Source organism: Podarcis erhardii (assembly GCF_964252035.2).
Source record: "Podarcis erhardii genome assembly, chromosome: 8".
Taxonomy (NCBI): Eukaryota; Metazoa; Chordata; class Lepidosauria; order Squamata; family Lacertidae; genus Podarcis; species Podarcis erhardii.
The window spans coordinates 62556538-62580107 of NC_138499.1; the positions used below are offsets into that span (position 1 = coordinate 62556538).

Consider the following 23570-nt stretch of genomic DNA (forward strand, 5'->3'; position numbering starts at 1 on the left):
GGGCACTCTGCAGAACTTAAGGCTGAACCTGGTCTGCCCACTGTTACCATGAGAGCATTTTAGTGCAGGAAATTAAAAAGGCCTCACAAAACAAAGAGCTGGACCCAAACTGACTTTATCAGAATACTAAATGGTTTCTATTATACAGCACAGCCCTTTTCAGTTAGCACAACTGTTCAACAGTTTAAGCAGTGCTCTTTGCAACAAAAGATTTTTTTATCGAGGGAAAATTGCCAGTTTGAGTTCTCATCAGTTATTGCTACTGCCACACCTTTCCAACTGCCCTTCCAGCCTGTACAAATTTACAATCAGTATGTCTTCTTCAAAAATAATGCTTCTCTCTTGCTTCAGTGAAGCAGCAAATGTGGTGTGGGTTTGCCTGTTTTATGATTCAGCAAAGAAGTTGGAAAAGCACAGAATAGCAACAGCATACCCCATAGTATCAAGTTGTGAAAAATTGGGAGCAAATATCCCAAACTTCGACCGTGCCACTTGTGTTGCTATCCTACCTGCTGCTTAGAGTATTAGGGATCACAGGACAGAAATTGCCGTCGTTTCATTGTGGTTTGTGGGTTTCATTCATCAGAGCCAGCATAAGAGGTACTGGGCTGAATAGTAAGTTTGAAAATATTACGATCAGCAAGTTAATTTGGTAGTCTTTAGACTCTCCCAACCAGACCTGTATCACCTGGTTGTTGTGGAATATGATTACCCAATACATGCAGTTTTGAACTGTGTTAGAGCCAGTGTGGTGTAATTGTTAGAGTGCTGGACTAGCATCTCAAAGATCAGGGTTCAAATCCCTACTCAGCCATGAAGCTCACTGGGTGACCTTGGGCCATTCACGGCCTCTCAGGCTAACCTACCTCACAGCATTCTTGTGAGGATAAACTGGGGAGGGTGAGAACCCTGTATGCCACCTTCAGCTCCTTGGAGGAAAGTGGGCGGAAAAATACATGATAACAATGAACGATTTGGAGAAAGAGTGGGATACAAATATAAAAATTAAGTAACTGGCAGTGTCCCAAACTGCCCAAAACATTTATACTTGTGATTCTGCCAGTATCTGGAAACAGAAAATAGTGGAGGGCATATGCAATTATGTGGTCCACTATTATTATTTTTTAATTGCACCATATGGTCTTCAAGAATTCTACTTAATATATTAGTATCATAGGACTGGTTGCAGCTAAGCACTTCTACATACATAAGAGATGTTATACCAAGTGTACCATGTACTGAGAACAGGAACTACAGAAAAACTAACATAGGGCCAGCATTATAAACCAGCAATAGAAACAGTGAATGTGTTTGCCTTCTGTCAAATCAGCTAAAACAGAAACAGCTTCAGAGCGCTGCTTTAGATTAAGTATGCTATTCTATAAGAACATTAACTCTCTCTCACACACAAATGTAAGATAAACCTTGATGGCTAAAAAAGAGAGTATACATTCACTATTTAATGGAGTATACTTTTATTCACCTACTACATTATCTTTTCAAGAAAATTACCATACTTGACTAAAAGTATTTAATGAGGCACTAATTAGTACTCCTATTTCCCCCTGTTTAAAATTCCTTTGAGAAATAAGGTCAGGAACACGTGATGCACCTCTCTGAAGTTTTGGGGAAAAGGTATTCACATGCTTCATGCACTCATTATTTTTGAAAAAGGGAAGCTATTTAATAGTAACACAGGGCCCACGCAATAATAAATCTAAAGGTGTCATTCCCTACTGCAAGACAAACAGAAAGTGAACTGAATGTTGTAATTAACAAGCTGAAGAGCAGCAACTTGCTGTTTGGGTCTTAAATGTTTCCTTATCTACCAGACCGCCTGCAAATGAGTGAGAGAATATCTCCTCGCCTTTCATTTGCCCATACAAAGACTACCTTTCCCATTTTGGTAAGTCTTTATGCCTTGTTGGCAGTCCAGCTTTTCAGAATGCTGCTTGAGCGGATGGCTATGGAGTGTTTGGCTTATTTGCAAAACAGCTTACTCTTGTCTTATATCCATCAAATGCAGTGAGACACAGGAGGCAACGCTCAACATTCCTCTGCAACAAAGTGCCTGACAGTTCTGTGGCTCCTTGCCATCTGCTTGAGCTCTTGCTGTTCTTTGCAAAAGGCGTGGCAAGCAAATTAGAGGTTATGAACACCTCCGACAGCAGGAAAAATTCCTTTTCCTAACTCGCTAAAAGAATTATGCCAGGCAAATGGAAAGAAAAGAATTAAGTGGAGTGTAACTTTGTAAACTACAAACGTCCCAAAAGGTATCAGGAAATATAGGCAAAGTCACCAATGTGCTTCATTGTTAAACTTGTTCTGGACATCACAAGGACTGTAATTATTTAGAAACTGCTTTGTCAAGATATCGGAAGGGAGGTGGTTTCCTTTTTTATACTACCTCTCTTTCAAGTTCAAAGGGTACATTTGGCCTGCAGATACTGTGCACAGAGTTCATTAAAAGGGAGGAGAACAGGGGAAACAATTAGCATTATTTAAGGCATATTCAGTGGGTACTTTATTGCATCCAAGAGGGCATATTGGTTCTAGGCTGTGTTACAAAGGGAGCAGGGGAATAAGCAAACTAAAGACTATTAGGCTGGAAGCTACAACCGCACAGCTTTCAGACGGTATGTAGTCATCCCATGAGAGGCATTCATATGATTAACTCCATTCTAACCCTCACCTGCAAGAACATGGAGAAGCCTTATAGCCAGAAGCTGTAAGATAAGCAGCACAAGCCCACATCTCTTCCTTTAGTTTCTGTATCAGGAATATGGATGTAGAAGTTTTGGGGGTTCCTGTCCCCTGGGAGTAGTCTATCATTCAATATGGAGAAAACCCCCATGCTGCTTCTCTAGCTCTAGGGACACTGGAGCTCAGCCAAATTGTAGCTATTTCTGGCATATAAATACGAGGAATCTGTTTATAAATAGCAGAAATGCAAATGCAAATATTAGTACAAGGAATGGCCATAGAAATAATGAAGTACCCTAACATGATGTACAGTCCTGCTCTTCTTTAGTTCATAAGATGCAAGATAAAGCCTTTTATCTACTGATGTTACAGTTAAGAGGTCAGCAGCTAATGGCCTCTGGGTCACATCCAGCCCAAAGAAGCCTATAGACCTGACCCTTCAAAGGACTCCCAGTCACCCTTAACCCTGGCCAGTCCATAATTGCAACTTCAGAGTCTGCTTTTATTGGCATTCAGGCCTTTTCCATGAAGGGCAGTGGTGCTGGGACTTGGTATGTACAGCTGTGGAGGCAATGACTAAATGAAGAGAAAAAGAGAAGGGGTTGCGATTTCCTGCTCTCCCTCCCACTCCCCCTTTACAATGTTTATTTCTAGATTACACTGGCAGCTATCCTAGTGGCCAACCAGAATACCATACAGACATTCTTAGCTTTACACAGAAGAATTTGGGTATAAGCCAACGCCATCTAGGAGCAGGTTGTAAAATCAGCTTAAGTTATATTGGAAAGTAGGTCATTCAAGATTCAGAAATAAGGACATTCTTAATAAGCAGCTGAACTGCAGCCTGCAAACTGCTCAGCTAGCAGTAGGCACATCAACGGTATAACCCTGTATGCATCTACTCAGAAGTAAGTCCCAAGGAGTTCCACTGGGTATATACGACTGGCACCTAAGTACCCAGCAATCTGTCACTTGCGGCTTTGTCACGCTTGGGTTCATAGTAACGAGGTTTCAGAACTAGCACTCCAGTCTTAAATATTTGCTCCCACATACCTGTCTGCAACACAGGTGGAACTTTTCAGTAACACCAGTGTAATCTAGAAGTTCACTGCATTGCATTGACGTTGGCAGTTCACACTCTCCACCCCTACGGCAGTTTCTCTCCCAGGTACTGTATTGTGTTTGTTGACAGAAGAGGTGTTAAGACTTGGACAAAAACCACCCCTTAAAATCATCTGGTTGCTTGGAGAATTTTGCTTTCTCTGCACCCAGACATATACCTTTAAGATTACAAGCTCCACTACTCTTTGTCAATATTAAATCAAATCCTCCTCCTCTTTAAAAAATGTAGGGGGGGTTGGTTTAAATATAAAGCAGAAACTTCCCAGGCATCCACAATATTTGTGTTATTTTTGTTGTGAATGACATTCCTGTAAATTCAGAAGCCTACAAAATGACAAACGAATTCAGATTACAAGGCAAAGAGTGTACAGAGCGCAAGGTCATTAGATACCATTAGGAATGGCATAATGTCACATGCACTTAGAAGATAACATAACCCAGAGGACTGTATAAATCATGTTCAGTCATCAACCTATTGCCTTCACAGTTGCAGGCTTGCTGCACTGAGTGCTTATTCCAACTGAGTCTAACTAAAGCAATGGTACCACACAAAGCAATTGGTGCTTATTGTAGTGTGAAGCATTGTCAATTCTTCAGCTATTGCTCAAAAACAGAGGGAGAAAAATTCAGGCCTAGAACTGCATGGCAGTAATGGCTCATTCTACTGCTGGTATGGAATATGCATTTTAAAAATGTTAAATATATATTCCCTGTGTAGTAAAAAGAATAGGAGAGAATATGACTAAAGGTATTAATGGATTATGTCTAAAAATACAGAAAAGGGGAGCGGAGCGGAGGGAATACAATGGCTAAAAAACAATGAGCTTCTGAAAGCGTACATCTGACAACTACTGCAGTTGTAATTAGTGCTTGTGGTCAATTGTATTCTTGTCTATTTGCATTTTTCCATTCCTATTATTTTGTGAATTGAACTATTTATTTTCCTGCATGGTTCAGGAATGTTACTCCATAATTCAGTAGGCATTTATAAAAGATATGTTGGTTTAAAACACACAAACCCTCCACCACACTTTGTGGATATTACTAGCCTTAATGGAAATCTGACAATTTTGTCCAGTATCCACTTAGTATAAGATTCACACACTAAATCTACTGCCTTCCTGTGTGTCCATGCAAGTCACCTGTATTAGATATACATGACCACACACACATACCCTTTCCACCAATAGGAAATTGCTGCCGCGGCGACATTCTGTGAGCCTGACCAGGACCAACAACAAGAGTAGAGCCCACTTAAGACAATCGCTACAACAACCTTGTTCAATTTAGTGCCCCCTCCAGATGTTTTGGACTACATCAGCATAGCTGAAGGGCAATAGGCTGTGGAAGGGTGTTCCTTGAACTAGGAAGGGGAGTGAGCCAGCTATAAGGCAGGGCACACACAGCTTGTTCTTAAGAGGAAGTAGCTCTAAGGCTAGTCAAAAGAATGAGACTGTAATCCTGTACACATTTCTGGAATAAGCCCAATGACCACAGCGGGACACACCTCCAAGCAAACATGCAGAGGATTGTACCATGACAATTCTGAAATGCAGTCATCCCAAGTCACTCCTGTGTAAACACAGTGTTGTTCTATGGTAGCCCTGCATGAGGCGCCACCCCTGCATCAGTGGGGAGGTGTCTGGCAACCTAGAGCTGGCTGTTCCTTGCCACAGGTGACCAAACAAATGCTAGGTGGCATGGCAGGCCTATTTCCTAGCTTGTTCATGACTTTTCTCTCTGCCTGTTGTTTGTTCAATGGTCCCTCGAACAATTACAGTAGCACGTAAAGGTAAAGGGACCCCTGAACATTAGGTCCAGTCGTGGCTGACTCTGGGATTACGGTGCTCATCTTGCTTTATTGGCCAAGGGAGCCGGCATACAGCTTCCAGGTCATGTGGCCAGTATGACTAAGCCGCATCTGGCGAACCAGAGCAGCGCACGGAAACACCGTTAACCTTCCCGCTGGTGGTTTATCTACTTGCACTTTGACGTGCTTTTGAACTGCTAGGTTGGCAGGAGCAGGGACCGAGCAACGGGAGCTCATCCCGTCGCGGGGATTCGAACCGCCAACCTTCTGATCGGCAAGTCCTAGGCTCTGTGGTTTAACCCACAGCGCCACCCGTGTCCCTTCAGTAGCACATAGGCATGCACAAAAATCCTTTTAAAGCCATCCAAAGCCTGGCAAGCAAACCACACCCATGCATTGTGTAGGAAAAGGCTGAAGACACAGAAAAAATAAATGTTCCTTTTGATACAGGAACTCATGAATACAATGCAAGGCAGAACTTTGTGAGCAATGCAAATGGAAATCATGCAAAGTAGGTAATATGTAGCTAGATCTTTGCCTACCTAGTAAAGAAATCTTCCAAGAAGGGCATAAATGATTCCCTAATCCCGTGTTCTGAGAACTGAGTTATGAAGCATGCATGAGGACACAATTCAGCCAAAGTTCCACTGGTGTTAATGGGTGTTTTCCACTGAAACCAGTGGGTCCAAGAAGCACACAACTGTGGTTCGAATGGGCTACCCTTTAGCGATTTCATTCAGTCGAATGACCATGAGGACTGAACACTGGAATAACCAGGCCCTTACATAATTTCGTATTATAGACCCCTTTGTGACAGGCACCTATATAATCAGCCTCTGATAATGCAGGTTCTGATATATCATAGATAAATATTTGTGTAAGACACAACTCCTATCACACTGTTAACTCCAAGCAAAGGCAGTATAATATTTACTCTGAAAATTTAAAGCCACTAGATACTATGAAAAAATCAAATTAGTCTGTCAAAGAATTGCATGCCCTTATTCTGAAATCACAACACATTCTGTCCACGTACTCTTAAAACATTGTTCAATGCTACTGCTATGCAATTATGCCATAGCATGACAGCCTCAATTATAACTCTAAGCAGGATAATTCAGATGCGTAGTAAGAATCCCATGTAAAACCATCATTTTGGTATAAATGTAATTTGCTGCCAATTCAGGCTACTAGTTATTGCAAGAGCCAATTCCACTCACTGAGTAATATACTTGAGTTGGAATTAAAGATTCCAGTAAGATATTCAACGGAGAAGGATAATTGTGTCTAGATGGGCCATTAAATGTGGGTACAAACCATAGATAGGATAACTTTGAATTGAAACACTATCATATTTAATAATGAAAAATGAGCTGTGGGTATTAACCAAATGGGTATGATACAGGTTACTTGGGCTCTTGCATTCCTCTCATCCATCCTACAAAGCTGAATGAACTGGAATGGGGGGATCTGCATTTGAAAGCAGTAAAGAGGGCTATAATGCACTGGTCAGGAGATACTGCATTCAGTTCAAAATGGTACAGTTCAGTTCAACATGGCGGTCCTCATACCTACGAGACCGCCTCTCCTGGTATGCCCCACAGAGGAACCTACGGTCTGCAAATAAAAACATCCTGAAGGTCCCAGGCCACGTTAGGCTGGCCTCAACTAGAGCCAGGGCTTTCTCGGCTGCGGCTCCAACCTGGTGGAACGCTCTGTCACAAGAGACTAGGGCCCTGCGGGACCTGACATCTTTCCGCAGGGCCTGCAAGACAGAGTTGTTCCACCAGGCCTTTGGTCAGGGCGCAGCCTGACTCCCTCCTCTGGCAACCTGCACAGAATTTTGCTTAACGGTTGCCATCAATTTGATTTTAATTAATTTTTATAATGAAATGTTTTTAGAATGTTGGATTATTTGATTGTTTGATTATTTGATTGTTGTTAGCCGCCCTGAGCCTGGCTTCGGCTGGGGAGGGCGGGATATAAATAAAATTTATTATTATTATTATTATTATTACTACTACTACTACTACTACTACTACTACTACTACTACAGCCCAGTTCATCTGCCGTTTTCACAAATGAGGTAAGGAAGAAAAGGGTGCATAAAAGTCATACTGGAGTAAGAATTATGCAATGCCTTTACATAACAAATTTGCATGCTTTGCATAAAATATGAGTCTCTGTATAGGTTTATTATTTATACAGAAGCATACTTTTATTATATTTCTGTTATGTGAAATATCACATTAAAACATAAATATCAAACCTCAGTACAGTAAAATGCAATTAAAATCAATAATATGTTACCGAGATTGTGCCGATTTGCTTACTCGGGTATAAGCAACCCATGAAAACAACCTGTAACAGACTGAAAATATTAAAATAATTTAAGCCATGTGCACTGATAATGTAACATCCTCCAAGTCATAGCTACTTTAACCAGAAAATAGTTCTCCCTTTCTCTATATGTACATTTGTTTATCAGATGTGCAACTTGTCCTTCTTCCAAGGAGGTCAGTGGCATGTATCCTCATAACACCCCTGAAAGTTAGGCTCCGTTGAGAGATAATGACTTATCCAAGTCCACATACAGTGCATATCAACCACCTGAGACCTGCATGTAGCCAGAGGGTGACTTCCTTATAGCTCACAGGCCCTTTCCCTGCTTTCCAGTTGACACGTGTGTGTGTGTGTGTGTGTGTGTGTGTGTGTGTGCGCGCGCGCGCGCAGAGAAAAAGGGAGTAAGAGTGAGTGAAAGTTATGTCTGTAGACATCTATGTAGGAGGGGATCCAGAGGCCCATACCATGGCAGGTCCAGTCCCAAACACCATCATATGAATTCTTGAAATCAGTCCAAAGCCAACACTCTGTTAACTGTGCCACACTGGCTCCCCAAACCGCCTGCTATTGTGTATTACATATCATCTGCTCATAAAGTCTACATATTTACCTTATTTCCCTCATATCTCACATATGAGCTAGTTTACTCTTCTATTTTACAAAGTTTGATTCATTTAATCTTTTCTGTGATAAAATACATCAGGAGGTATTTCCAATGACTATTGTCTGATTATCAGTGACAGTGCTGGCCATCTCTGGGGCATTCAGGGTACAGTTCCAACCAGCCTTTCCTTACACACAAAAAAGAGAGGTAAAATATTTCTGTAATTCTATCTTTGTGATAGTCTGATCAGTGTTGCTTGTGCAGGTTCTCTGCTGTTCACTTGTGTTCCTTTGGTGGTGAGAGAGGTTGGGGTAGGCCTAGGGTGTGCTTATTCATTTGTGGTTGGCTGTGGTGGTCTTTGTTTTCATAAAAAAAACACCCGTTTGCAGGATTATTATTATTCTGTGCATCTCCTCTTTAGTCCAAAGACATTCAGTTTTGTCTTTTGCTAGCCATCTCCCTTACAAACACTTTCCAAATGCACAAAGAAAAGCTGAGTATTTTATAGGCAAGGTTATTCTTGCATTCTCTATCTACAAATGATCAGCCTGTAATATGTGATCTACCCATTGCTATCTGAATCCCAGGCAGTCTAGCCTGCTCACTCAGCTGAAGAAACCCACGAAAGGTACACCGGGTGACAGCGATGAGCTATAAAAGGCACAAACACCAGGGGAATATACCTTGTATTCTGGCAAGTCAGACTACATTTTCAGCCCTCTTCCAAAATTTGGTGGAGCAGAACTGTAGTAAATTACACTGGTTTGATTGCCTGCCAGCACAAAGAGGCGGACCAAATCAAAAGAAGCAAGAAGGCACAGAGCGGCCACTTGAGAAAGCAGTACAGCAAAACAAGGAACGTGTCTGGTCCCAAGAGATTCTAGGACATTTAAGAGCAACATATCCCAAGAAAACCTCAGGGAAAAGTTAGGTTAATGAAAACTCTGGAGAACTTTTGGTGACATCACTACCCAAGGAAGCAAAGCTCAGATGATTTGTTGCCACAAAGTGGAATTTACAGCAAGGTATCTATTTTATTATAAGCCTATCCATTATTATTTTTTGGCCTTAAATCTGAATCTTGTTTTTTCAATTCAAAAGTAAGCCATTAGCATTATTACAGATGTCACAATGATTCTGTAAGCTACATTAGAAATAATTCCTAATGATACTGAGCTTTTCCGTAGTACTTTCAAGTGCACAAAGCGCTTTACATGAGTTATCTAGTGGAAATCCTTACAATGACCCTGTAAGTCAGTACATTGCACATTGAGGAACTGAGAGAAAGTGGTAAGCCTAAGGCCTTCCAGTTTGCAATCACTCTGACCAGGTCAGGCAAACTATGGCTTGCATTTACCAAACATTGCCTCTAAAGCAGAATCCGAAGCTGTTATTTGAGGTGAGGTTGCAAATCCTCCCCTACAGATAGAATACATTAAGATGTGCCAGATTTAATGCTAAACTATGGTGTGGCCATGGCGTGGTTATCGGAAGCTTCTACTTCTAATACCCACCTTTCAATGTGTTATCCAAAGCCTTAATTAGCGTTAGTTGGGGGCAGGGCCGGATTTAGGTTTGATGAGGCCCTAAACTACTGAAGGTAACGGGGTCCTTTAAATGTCCAGCTGTCCTTTGTCAACAACAAATTGTCATTTTTTGTGTTGAATATATGCTATATGGTAATTTATTTTTTTCTCTTATATTTTGGAAATGTACATCCAGTTTTTTCCTTTACATTTTTTGGGAGGCCCCAAGAGAGTGGGGCCCTAAGCTATAGCTTGTTTAGCTTATACCTAAATCTGGCACTGGTTGGGGGGGGGGAATCAGCTTCATAAACTATAGTTTAAAGTTCGGTTGTTTCAATTAAGCAGTTTTCCCAGGTTTGGATGACAGAGCAAGTGTTTGTTAATCTAAAACAGAAACAAAAATTATCAAACTCTTTGTGGCCACATCAGAGGATGAGGTGGTTGTGCATGCTCACAACTCACTGCTGTTTATTACTGTAGCACCAAACTATGGTTTTACATTACTGGTCTATTCTGACTTCATTGTGCCAGATACAAATATCCACAAGAAGCCTCAATTCCTTTCTGCTCCACAACCAAGATTACAAGGACGAAGGACCTCACCACAACCACCACAAGTAAGCAAAGATGAAGACTCACCAGGTACGTGTCAAGGGAGGACTCAATCACTTTAATTCACACCCTAAGACATGCAGAACATCCAAACACACAGCCACTTCCACTCCAATTCCTGCAATATGGGTAAACTGCTTACAGGCTTAAGAACATATCATACTCAAAAGGCTGCAGCTGTGTCTTCCAAAAAGGAGAAAAGGGATAAGGAGCCACAAAGCACAAACTCAAGATACCTACCACCATGCACCACAGAATATAATATATTGACGCCGAGATGCAGAGTATTCAAACACACAGTCACCTTCACCCCGTTTCCTGCAATATGGGTAAATTGCTTACAGGCTTGACAAACCCAATGTATTCAAAACTGCTGCAGCTGTGTCTTCCACAAAGCAGAAAAGGGATAAGGGGCCACAAAGCACAAACTCAACTAACCTAGCACCATGCACCATAGAATATAATCTAGAACACTGCCCCTCAATTTCACTCATTTATACTGCCGACCTCACGATCATCATCTATCCTTCCTTGTAGAATCAGAGCCAGGACATATGGCAACAGAACAAATAGGAGCAGAAGAGCTCCTGTGCAGCTACTTCTTTTGGTTAGAGCGGGGTGCTTATAATACCAAGGTTGCAGGTTCAATCCCCGAACGGGAAAGCTGAATTGCAGGGGGTTGGACTAGATCAGGGGTCAGCAAACTTTTTCAGCAGAGGGCCAGTCCACTGTCCCGCAGACCTTGTGGGGAGTCGGACTATATATTTTTTTGGGGGGGAATGATGCAAGAGCACCACGAGCCCCGGTGACTGCTTACCTATGTCTTGCGAGCGGCAGGAGCTGGCAGCGGTGTCAGGACGATGAGTGGCGCGTGAAAGGGCTCCAAAGAGGGGCTGCTTAAAATGGCGGCTGCTCAAGCACGGCTGCTGCTGGCACCAACAAAGCCCAGCCCCCTTCTTCCTCTAGGCAGGGCAGGCAGAAGCCAGGAGGAGGGAGGGAGGAGGCGGTGCCGCAGCCACCGCTGCTGTGTGTGAGAGAGGGAAAGAACATGCGTGCTTGCAATCCACGCAGCGATTTCCAGACCGTCCGCGGGCCAGGTCCAGAAGGCAAAAGGGCCTGATCCGGCCCACGGGCCTTAGTAAATGCTGCCTCAAAAAACTGTCTCCCATCACAGGAATTGTCAAAATGTGACTCCTAGCCAAATGTAAACTGTGGAATGGAAGCCTGGTATTCACTTGAACATACGTAAAATGCTCCTTGAGATGCAGTTAAATCAGGGGCAGAGTGCATTGAGACCAGTGCATGAGAGGACACTGGCAGAAAGAGCAATATGTGTAACCACCATTCATGTTTTCATTCTCTATTAAGACATAATGCTTGAAGAGAGATCACACTTTTGGGTTAGGAGTTAAGAGTGCTCTAATTCATAGTCCAACAATGCAATATAGTTATCACGGTAAAAAAAAGGGGGGGGTTAAAACCAAAACCAAAAGGCCTTGCACATATAAACTTTATAATTATCTATTTCCTAATTCATTTTCTCTTATGTGCAAACACTTCTCTCTCTTTTTGCTTTCCCTTCCAAAGTCTCAAGTTCATGGTTTTGTTTTTCTGCTGTGACTGCTTATCATGATACACACCCAAAATAGTAAATGGCTCTCAACAGCCTTTTGTAGCCATTTAGGTATTTATGATGTTTATCAATGCAAGAAAGGGATACAGAACACCTTGGCAGATAGCCAGTTGAGGAAATGATTTAACAATATTTTGCTTCCAAACATATTTGTCTGCAGGGCTCACTAATTCTTGCAGATGTATACCGTCAGCGACTTAAGATCTTGAGCCAACATTAAAATCAAAGAGGACTGTGTTCATTTTGTTAAACATTGTCAAGCAATGTAATGCTTTAAGTCAAATTAAAAATTATTACTAATTATTCCTATGTAAGTTTAAGGGGTTCACATTACATTAGCCATGTCTACATAACATTACAATGACTGCATATTGTACTGCAAGCTTGCTCATGGTTAGTTCTTAGGGCTAGAACTAACTGCAGTCAAACTATGAGCAAAGCTTGTGTTTATACAGTAGCAAGCTGGAGCCAATTCAGTATTTTTTTTTTCTGGTTTAAGTTGTCCCCTTCCCATCTATGTCACTGAGAAGGATTTCTTCATCAGCCAAACTAAAATGCCACCCTTTTCAAAATTATTTTTATTCTCAAGAAATGCACCATTGCAAGCTTTACATTGCACAACTTTGCTAGAATTGTAAAACTATGCAATAAACAACAACAATAAAACCCAAATAGGCTTATGTAGTATATAATCAAACCAGGTATGCAATTGGCATCTTACCTGTTGGGTAGCAATTGCTCCTAGGATGAATAGTTAAGCGGCAAACTTTCCCTACTTTCCTTCCTCTCCCCAGGTGGTTGCCCTTTCAAAATGAAAACTCTTCTTTAACTCTTTAAAGTCAAGAGACTATGAAAGTGTCATGTGGAACATTCAGCAATGTCACACAAGTAGAGGGCTTGAAACCCGAGCTCTCTGGACCTATATAGCATAGCCAGGAAAACTCTCGGGAACGTAAGCAGAGTGTGTGTCCTTGAAGACTCATTCACATAGCACCAAAATATGGTTTAATGTTATGTGTGCACATATTTTCCCGCAACAGGGATCTTTATGTGTGGACTGGAAATAAACACCACTGTCTTTGGATGGAGAGATGTGAGTGTACAACATGGACAGAACATGATGGGCATACATTTGCACAGACAGTCCAGATAAGTCAATAATTATACAGAGCACAAAGCTTACATTTGGTTGGTGACAAGATGAACCAGCTCCAAGACACTAGATCCATTCTACCGCAAATGTTTTGCCAAAGTTCCCTGGCAATTAACAGCCTTAACAACGAGGGAAGAAGAAATCTGAATTGTCTTTGCTCATGTTTCTTTGCTAAAAAGACACATACAGATGAAAGAAATGTTTGGAAACCCTCCAGAGTTTTTGGGAGAATGTATGTCAAAACACTTCACCTTCTGCAGTTGTAGGCACAGTAGACAAACATTACTTCAACTTCTAAGTCATCTACACTTACATGTAGGCTGAATACTAAGAAAAAATTCAAGAGTTACAGCTGATTCCGAGAAACATACATGCATGTGCACACAACAAACACAACTCTGGTTGCCTTAGTAGAACCTCAGAATCAAATGTGGTAAAATAAGAGCATCTGTGCTAGCTTTTTAATTATTTCTTGCTGATTATGTAAACACTTCAAGAGCAATTATCTATCACCTTCAGAGGCCAGGAAGAGAATCTGCAGCTGCATGAGACACATGCCACTATTACGTGACAATGTCACCACACCTGTGTAATTCGTGTAACTCATAATATTACATATCAATGGTGATGTGAGAGAACATCTGGTTGTATCTTTCTGTACCTGTCAAATGTAAGAAGACACACTGGTGGATGATGGAAATTCTTATGGTAGTGCATAAGATAATAAGCGAAGACAAATTGCTTCACCAAGGCATATCAAGCACCACTGAGAATGTTGCATACATCTGAAAGCACATTTTCCTGCCACCTATAACACATACTGCTTACACTGGAGACACTCTTAACTAGGAACAAGGGAGGTATTCAATTTGGTTTTCATTTTAATTCACACCAAATTTTATGCTGGATGTTTCCAACCAAAAGATATGTGCAAAAATGCATACATTAGAGGTGACTTTGCATACATTAACAAAAATAAGGAAAAAATGCATTATATTAGATAAAACGACAAACAAAAATACTGTTGTGAGTTTGGGGTGGTGGGGTTAGTCTGGGTTAAAATCCAATGGAGGATTCTATTGTTGAACTAGCCAGGCAAGTTCCTTTGTGATACAGTTTGTTTCCAAATTACCGCCTAAGTTTGGTTGTTAGTATACTGTCCAAACAACATTCCAGCTAAAGATCAGTTAATATATGCTCTTTAACAAATCTGTTGTTGGTTTTTTTAATGTTAAAATTGTGATCAACTATTTATGACATTAATACAGTCAGGACTTTGACGGGTTGTGCTAATTACAAATCTCGGGTACATGATCTGATCAATGCCAGAGTATGGCAATACATACATATAGCCCCCACGCCTGACACATATACCAGTAGTAGATCAATAGGGGAGGGAGAATCTCATGTGTGGTGGTAGATATGAGATGCACCTATGCACTGGATCAAGCCAGTTTACTGTTATGAAACAATGGTAGCTACCAGCATTATACAAATATAAATATATGTCGCAATAATTCAAATCAGATGACATCGCAACACATTTAAAAGGTGTGTTGCCACCTTGACTTCATGGAATATATGACTATGGACATATACTAAAGAATTACTGGTGGTCAACTGATATGCCAAACAATTCTGAGCTACACAAACTCTCTCAATGAGCCATTAAGAATCATTCTGTACAACTCAAAAACCTACTAGCAATACATCAGTCCAACAAAATGTATTTCATTGACTCTTTGGAATAAACACAGCAAAACTTCTCCAAGTTAAAAATGTTAGCACAGGACTATGAAGGCATGGTAGAAACAGGTCTCATGCGGTATTTCAGCCTCTCTCTTGAAGCATGGCATTTAGGTACAGGTGTTAAAAGGTGAGCTATGGGTAGTCACAGACCACACAGCTCTGAAATGTGGCATTTTAAAAACATATCTTTGCATCTAACACAGGAGCTAGGGGATCAGAGATTACAACAGTGGAGACTCTCCACGAAAATGAATGCTGACAACAAAAAATGGCTCCGGTTTCCGCCCCCTGCCCCCAATTTTCTCTCCAAGACTATTGATATTTAGGACTACTGAGCCACTCCACACCTCTTTCAAGGCAAATAATTTTTGCAAGGCAGATACTTCATTGGAATGCCCCAAAACAGTGAAGTTGGTGCTGGAATTCCCCAGAAACAGTTCTATGCTGTGCTGAAACCAAACGCCTGTTTTCATTCTATGGCTACTCCACTCTGCCAAATTAAAGCAAAAGCAGCAAATGCAGTGATCAGAACAAAATAGCTTGCAGTGATTTCTATTATTTTGCCACGTGTGAAAGTAACAAGGCACTGTGTTTCTAACAAGGGAAAAGCCTGCAAGGTTTTTGTTTCTCTCTTCATTATCTTTCAACAATTGTTTCCTACCAGGCCATGTAACAAAGAAAGATGAAGAGGTCCCCAGTTTTCTAATGCAATAAAAATAAAAGGACAGACGATGGAAAGGGTGAAAGAGGTGAAGCATTTCACTACAATTCATATTGAGTTGCCTTTTTCTGTTTTTTAATTACGAAACCAAAAATAGCACAATGTAGTCTGAGTCACGTAGCTGCTAATTATGCTACTATTTCAAACATTCCAGTGTCATTCACAGCCATGGTGCAGAAAGAGGACTTTATTTTGTTCTAACCATGTCATTTAAAACCTTTTGTCATGAGGGGAATAGTACGAGCACAGTCAAAATATGAATACAGAGCTGACAAAAACAACTCGAAATTCTGCAAGGATGTTGATATTTTGATAAAACAATTCCAATAGCCACACAATTGCAGAAGAATATGCCGTTATAAGCCACCAACTTTTCTTGAAACCCTAGTACTCTACAGATGCATCGCTAAGCAAAGTGCTCCCCTGGCGTCGTTCTCCAAACCATTAGAGATTGTGTAGTCAGCTACCACCAATAGTAGGGCCAGGGTCAGTAGCTGCTGTCTTTGGGGAGCTACCATGGTCCCACCACCTTGATAGGGCCCACCCTTCCTGTCCACAGTCTGGAACTCTGAGCAGCAGCAAGTAAGCTGGGTCTAGCCTCCTTAAAAAAAAAAAAAAAACTTCCACAATGCTGTATGGGAAATTTACATGGTAGTTTCACCTAGCTGCCCACACTGTTAGGAGCACGGCTGTTGGCTGCCACCAACAGTTAAGCCCTGAGTGGGCCACCAGTTAGCACTTTGCCAAACCTCCCTCCAAATCTAGAAGCAGCCCTAAACCAAGAATCAACTCGAGCTCAACAATTCTTATATGTTACTTCTGCATAGAATACAAGACTTCTGGTTGCAAAGGCCCCAAATACCTATTTCCTGAAATAGCTGGCTTCAACTACCCCTAGGCTTGTTGAATATCCAGCCTGAAGGATTCTGAAGAACTCAAAAAGCTTGCTCCCTCATTTTGTGACTTTGGTGTTGGTTCTGATATAAGTATACACCTACTGTGATTTTTAATGAGGGGTTTTTTTAAAGGTGCCTATATCTTTTAAAATAATTTAGTTTTATGTACTATATTTGAGACTTGTATCTTATGTACCGATAGGTAATAGTAGTAAATTAAAAAATTAAATGTATAGCACAGCATTGCTCTTTGCAGTGCGCAAGAGGGCAGATCCCTTGCAACTATGACATAGGGAAACAAAGGAAGGGAAGAAAAATGGAGACAAGGGTAGAAAGGGGAAGAATGTGCAATTGTTTTGAGTTTCATGTGTTGAGGCTTGGCTATAGGCTTCATTGCAGAAAAGCATGTTCAGTATAACAGCTGGCTCTTAGGAAAGCAACCAAGGAACAAAATGTATTTTTAGGGAAGAGCTACAAGGCAATTGCTCAGTTTGCTAAACTAGAAGTGTGGGAAGCAAGCGCCATGTTGGGTTTTACACAAGCCTATTCTCTTGATCCATAATTCACTTATTCCACTATTCTTGGTGTGGTTAGGAAGCAAGGAAGAAGCAGGGATGGTGCCAGAAGCTGATTAAGCCAAGTTGCAATGTCAAACTCCCTTGCTTGATTTCCATTGAGTAAATCTGATGCAAAGTGAAAGATAGTGCTTCTCAAAAGAAAACTCTACATACTCCCATTTTTTCATGGGAAAATGCAGGGCTTTGGGCCTTGAGCCAATTGGTATAACTCTTGCCTGAAGCTCCTTCCAGCCTGGAACTGGTTCTGAATTTGCATATCCCTGCCATGCAAGCTATACATCCTACCTCCGCCCTGCTGTATGAATTATTACTGATACGTTCTGGCTTGCAGAGATGGACATATCCCAGCCCTGGAAAAAAAAACTCTTGTGAATCTGTGCACAAGCACTGCACTTCTTTCCTAGCCCAAGCTGCTATTTGAGAGTCAGACTCAAAACAGGACATGAAGGCAACAGTTCAGTGCAGTCTGATTTTCATAGCAAAAGAGGAACATGCAAGCAGGGAGCTGCTGTCACTTTCCTCCTTGCAGCCCCCTCTCCCCAAGTGCCCCCCCCCCCGAGCTGAGCTCATTTGCTGTATCAGGAACTTGGTCAAGAGAAAGGGAGAAAAGGCACCTGAAGGGACAGGCCATAGGAAACTAAGCTGTAGTCATGGAAGTGTGGTGAAGACCACCTGCCCATGCACTTCTTTTGCTGTTAAAATCTGTCCTTCTTCCTCACATCCTCATCCTACATGATTGGGAAAGGCCAAAGTTCAACACACATAGACTTGCCACAATCAAATCCAACCCTCTAATTGATCCTTTTTCTCCATGCATTACAGAACATCAGCATAGCCTCCGAGACACAAACACACTAATTAAAATATAAAGCAATTGCAATTTTCCTTGTAACCAAACTACTCCCATTACTTACTTCAAAGAGCAGGAGTGTTCCTAGGTGCAACCTCCTTTGGCCAGGTGCTGCAGCACTTTCCCCTGAAGTCTGTGCATTAAAACTTGTTCATTGTGCTCAAGGATGCTAGAATTAAAAACAAAACAAGAAATGTTCAGAGAAGAAATGTCACTTCAAGTGGTTGGCAGGGAAATCCCTGCACTATCCTCAATGTGCTTCTGATAACTTTAAGTAAGCTAGTTTTGGAACCAGAAGTGGGGAGAAGAAGTGGTTGTTTTTGTGGATTGTGCCCTTTTGTTATCTTCGCAGCCTAAATGGATTTTTTTAAACACTGCCTGTTAGCATGGTTGTTAACATTCTTTGATGATCAACTGCTGATTAAACAGACTATGAACACATAGAAAACAGGAGTAACCACAGAGAAATCTGGAAAAATAATCACTCTGATAAGCGGCATGGATGGTGCAGTAAGAAGGTAAATCAAATGAATTACACAATCTTCGTTCCCCAATCTAAAGGTTACCTTCACCCTCCTCACACCTCTGCTGCATTCAACACCTCCTTCATGACCACATCAAAGATCAGCTTAGCAAGCATCAACCTAGAGTCTACTCTTCTTTACATGATCAGTTTTCTGCAATCCAAGCAGTGAGAAAGAGGGCTCTTCTTCCTGTGTTGATCATTTAACACTATACTGTCACCTACCACTGTTTCTTTAGACTGCCAAAGAAGTAAACAGTGTTCTTAAAAGTATTTTAATCTTTCCTCTATCCCTTCAGTGGAGGGTGAACTCACACACTGTACTCTTTTTGCAGTTGCACTGGGGCTTACCTAGACAACTTTTTGTGTGTGTTCTGCACACACTTCTTAGCTGTTGCAGGAGTTCCAGAAAGTTTCCATCAAGGGAGCACAACCGCTGTAAGGAAATGTCATTTCCCCAGAGCTCAAAACACAGCAAATAGTTGCCTGGAAAATATTATCTCCCCACCCCAAACCAAGTAAACACTCATTGCCTTATCAAATAAAGCATGAAGTGTTGTGATATGTGTATCACGGGTCCCTATTTGATGCCCTCTGGGATACAACAGGGATGAGACAAAAGTTGGGGGCACTCTTTGATCGCAGTAAAATTATTTTCCCCTTTTGGAAGCTTTTGGAGATAATATCAAAAGAGTGTGTGGAAGTGTTCATCTATTCAGACTAAGGGCAATGCAATGTGCAATGCAAGAAGCTTTGCCCTTGGCTGCAGTCATCACATCACCAAAACTGATGTCATATAGCACTGCAACCTTGGAAGGCAAATGAGGCCACCACCTTGCTGAAACTAATCAGTTCTGGCCAGTAACTGGCAATATTTTGGCTCCTACAAAAGCACAATGTGGCATTCAAGTGAATTTTTTTGTAATTAGGAAAGTAGCCTATTTAAAATGAATAAAGCCATAAAATAAGCATCAGTTCACTGCTATATTATATGAGAGATCCCCCCAAAGCACGATAATTAACTTCAGTAATAAATGTTGAATATTTACATCTCTCTTCCTTCCACCCTTCCTTCTCCGTTATTCTTCATCTCTGCATTTTGCTCTGCCCCCCACCCCGCCCACCACAATTATTCCTTTTTATCTACCGACAATTCCAGGCCCCCTCTTCCAGGACACACCATCTTCCACCTGGGTCCTGTCAGCGCAAAACTGTTTTATTTGGTTTCCAATTTGTCAGTACAGCCTAGAACACAATCTCTTTTCATCATTATTTGCTTCAGCTCCTCAGAAAGTTAGTTCAAGCACAACAATCTGCCCGTCTTTCGCAGAGAAAACAGATGCAAAGAACTTCTTCAACTTTCCTGCAAGCCCTTTCCCCCCTTTTCATTGATTGTCTGTACAAACCCTTATCATAAGGTCCACTTTTGGATGTCACTGTACAAATTATCAAGGAAAGCAAATCAAAACATCTTTGCATTGTAATGCTTGAAGATTTTTAGGTTAATGGGGCAACTGGTTCTTTTCAGTGCCTGTCCAACATGAATACATTTGCAGTTGTTCTAGATATTCTGCTAGATGTATCCCCCTAGACAGATCACTTATAACCTTGGGGCTGTTTATTGGACTCATTAGCTTTGCTTTATTGTACACTCCTTTGTCTTCTGGCTTGATATCTTTCTAGGGTATAGTGTCTTACATTTCACAATGAAAGAGCATTCAGTTTCAGCTGCCTTCAATTGATAGATCAATCCTCAAAGAGAGGTTGACTACATCTTCGACTGAATTCTTGCTTCTTTTCACCTTATTCTGAAAACACGAGAGTGGTATCCAACTAAATCATACTCCACTTGGACCTGTCAAAATCTATGACTTAACTGGATACCATCTTATGCCTATATGGATAAACACACATCAAAATGCTAGCTGCTGTTCATTACCCTAATAAATATTGGCAGCTCATATGGCTTTCTTACAGCTGAGTTATATTAATCCACATATTCACCCACTCAAGTTAAAGGAAAAGCTTCAGTCTAATGCTTAATAAAACCGTTAAAAACATTTGCTGGGTCATGCCTGCATTTTCTCTACATGCTTTCCAAAATCCTCATAACAAAACTGTTCTGTGGGAAACTGAATGAATTACTACTGTCATGGGATCATTTTACAGCTCCTAAATAAGATATACTATAGCTGCCTCACAGTTTTACTACCTCAAGTGCTATGTTTGCATACTATGAAAAGTAGCTTATCAGCAGGAAGCATAATTTTCGGTTACCTAATTTGGATTGGTCAATATTTCCTCTCCCTGCAACTCAGCATTGGGTCAGCAGTTTCACTCACCAAATCATCCAAGTTCCCTGAATTTCTTTACACCAATTCTAAAACAACTGATGCAGTTAAAGGTCATGTTGATTTGTAGTACTTGTCAAGTGATATAAATGATAAATATTCCACAGTCAATAAATTACTCATAACAGACAATTAGCAACTTTCAATGTGTCTCATTCTACAAAAAGGGAACATGATGTAATAAAACTGGGGTGGGGACTGCATTGATGAATGCTCCCCCACTTAAAAAAAAAAAACCAAAAACTTCCTGCAGAGGCAAAACCAGATATTGAGGATAAAGTAGGAGCTGAAACCTGAGGTAAGGAGTTCCTAAATGACTGTGCTTCACAGTGTCCACTACTGACATTGTGTATATTATAGTATCCCTAGGCCATGCACCATCTTTAAAACAGTTGCAGTATACAAATAATGGGGGGAAATTACAGTTAATCAGTAACAATGGAAATTCTATTTAAAAGTGCTCCTTGAAATTGTATCACTGACTTTTCACTTCTCCACTAACCCCAGAAATAATGCCTACTCCCCTTCCACAATTTATTTCCCCCTTCAGTGTATTAATACAACAGCAAGACACAATTCAAGTTAAGCACCTTACTATCTACAATACACAACCTACAATATACAAAACCCAAAAGATAATACTGACTGTCTAGAACTGTTTCTGGTGAACCCTGTTCGGCCACTGGTAGGGGCACCATTGCATGTCAACTCCTGAGCTGGGCTTCTGGATGGAAAGTGCTGCCCTCCAGAATCTCTTAAGGGGATCCCCCTATGAGATGGGGCAGGATGCCCCTTCCTTGTCCCTTTCTCCTAAGGATCTGGGTCAATACCTCCCCTACCATCATAAGTTGTGACAATTACCATGAGGTAAGCAAGAATGCACAGGACCAAAGCTAATCTGCCTGTGGGCAAAATTCCTCCCCAACCCTAAAAAACAGGGACCAACAGTTGTTCATAGCAATGTCATTAGATCACAAACCCTCCCCTGATGGAAGCAAGAGGTAAAGTAAACAACAAAGGGTGGGTAGTTTGAAAAGTCAATTGAAGCAGAAGTGGAGCAACCAGGCAAGGACCACCATTTATGTCCCAGGAGCAGACCAGACAGAGCCAGCACAGATTTTGGTTTGGGCCACTTCCAGGCCACACACCCCAGGGAGCCTAGAATGATGCTGATGGGCTCTCTGAAGTCTTGCCCTGTTTGTGTCTTCCTGTGCAAAGTGTTTCCCAGCCACGCTGGAGTCTGAGATGTTGGTTGCTCCCCTGCCACCATGCCATGCTGCATACCTTAAAGGGGTGCTACAAGACTTTGTTGTTGTTGTTTTCACATTCTAAGTAATACTACATAATGTATCAAGGAGGCAAAGTTGGGCACAATTTAAAGAAAAACATACAAAAACACACAAGAAAACCACCATCAGGACTGGGATTCAACGTCCAAAAGGGGTCAAACTACACATTCACTAGATACAGAGCATGCTGCTATCCATCAGTTTTTCCCTGAGGAATCCTCTTTGGTAAAGCAGTCCATGGGGAGGGGAGGTTCATCTTTTTCTTTTCCAGTACAATTGACACACACCTGTTTGTATGGCTAGGAGTATTAGAGGGAAAAGTTCTCATTTTGTATTAATTTCCTCGTTGTATGCCCTCCTATGATACAGGAATGCTCTCCATGAAACAACTGGAAACATAAATTCATGGGAGGAAGAATTCCATCTTTAAGGAAGAAGAAATGACAAAGTGAACTCAGTCAACCCACTGAAACACACCTGGGAAGTACACCAGACTTGAAATCAACATAGACATCTGGTTCCCATGGGCGGTATCCAACGTGGTAGGTCTCTTAGCAGAATGGTTTTTGTTTGTGTCTCAGATCTCCCCATCCACTATGGATTTGGAGAGGGGTACGAGAGGAGAGGGAAGTTCCAGAACTGCTTCCTGGGTTACTGCCCTGGGAAGACAGTAGTAAGTTTGACAGCAGTCCTGAAGAGGAAGCTGTTCTGACAGAATTGGCTATATACCCCCAAGGCTAGCTTAAGGTCCAACAGTCATTTCTTTCAACGACGACAGCTATTTAAAATACATGAAACATCTTGTTATACAAGACTACCGTAGCTCCCAATTATGGCTAGATCTTGGTGTGAAACAGCTCATGTATATGGAAGAACATAAGCAAACAATATACATTATTCAAAGGGATATGTAAGCCACAGCTCATTAAAGAGAAATATCAGCCATCTCCACCTTCTACCCTAGCACTTCACCTTTGTCTCCTGAAAATATCACTCTCTCATGCTGAGCTGTTTATGTATTTTGAAAACACAAATTATGTCATTAGTCATTTTTTAATGTGACGGTAAACTGCAATTACATAACTTCAAATGTTCACAGAATATACC

General features: G+C 41.3%; 1 protein-coding gene across 16 annotated transcripts in view; it reads right to left on the reverse strand.

Moving 5' to 3' along the window:
* The window catches only part of ATXN1 (ataxin 1), a 231494-nt gene that overhangs the window by 128880 nt on the left and 79044 nt on the right, over positions 1-23570 (reverse strand). For 15 of the 16 annotated variants that reach the window (XM_081873398.1, XM_081873396.1, XM_081873390.1 and 12 more), the window contains one exon: positions 18365-18469. The gene's annotated coding sequence lies outside the window, so the exon portion shown is untranslated. Of the gene's footprint in view, positions 1-15029; positions 15958-18364; positions 18470-23570 lie in introns of those variants that run through there. The other variant, XR_014159337.1, reaches the window with a different exon arrangement.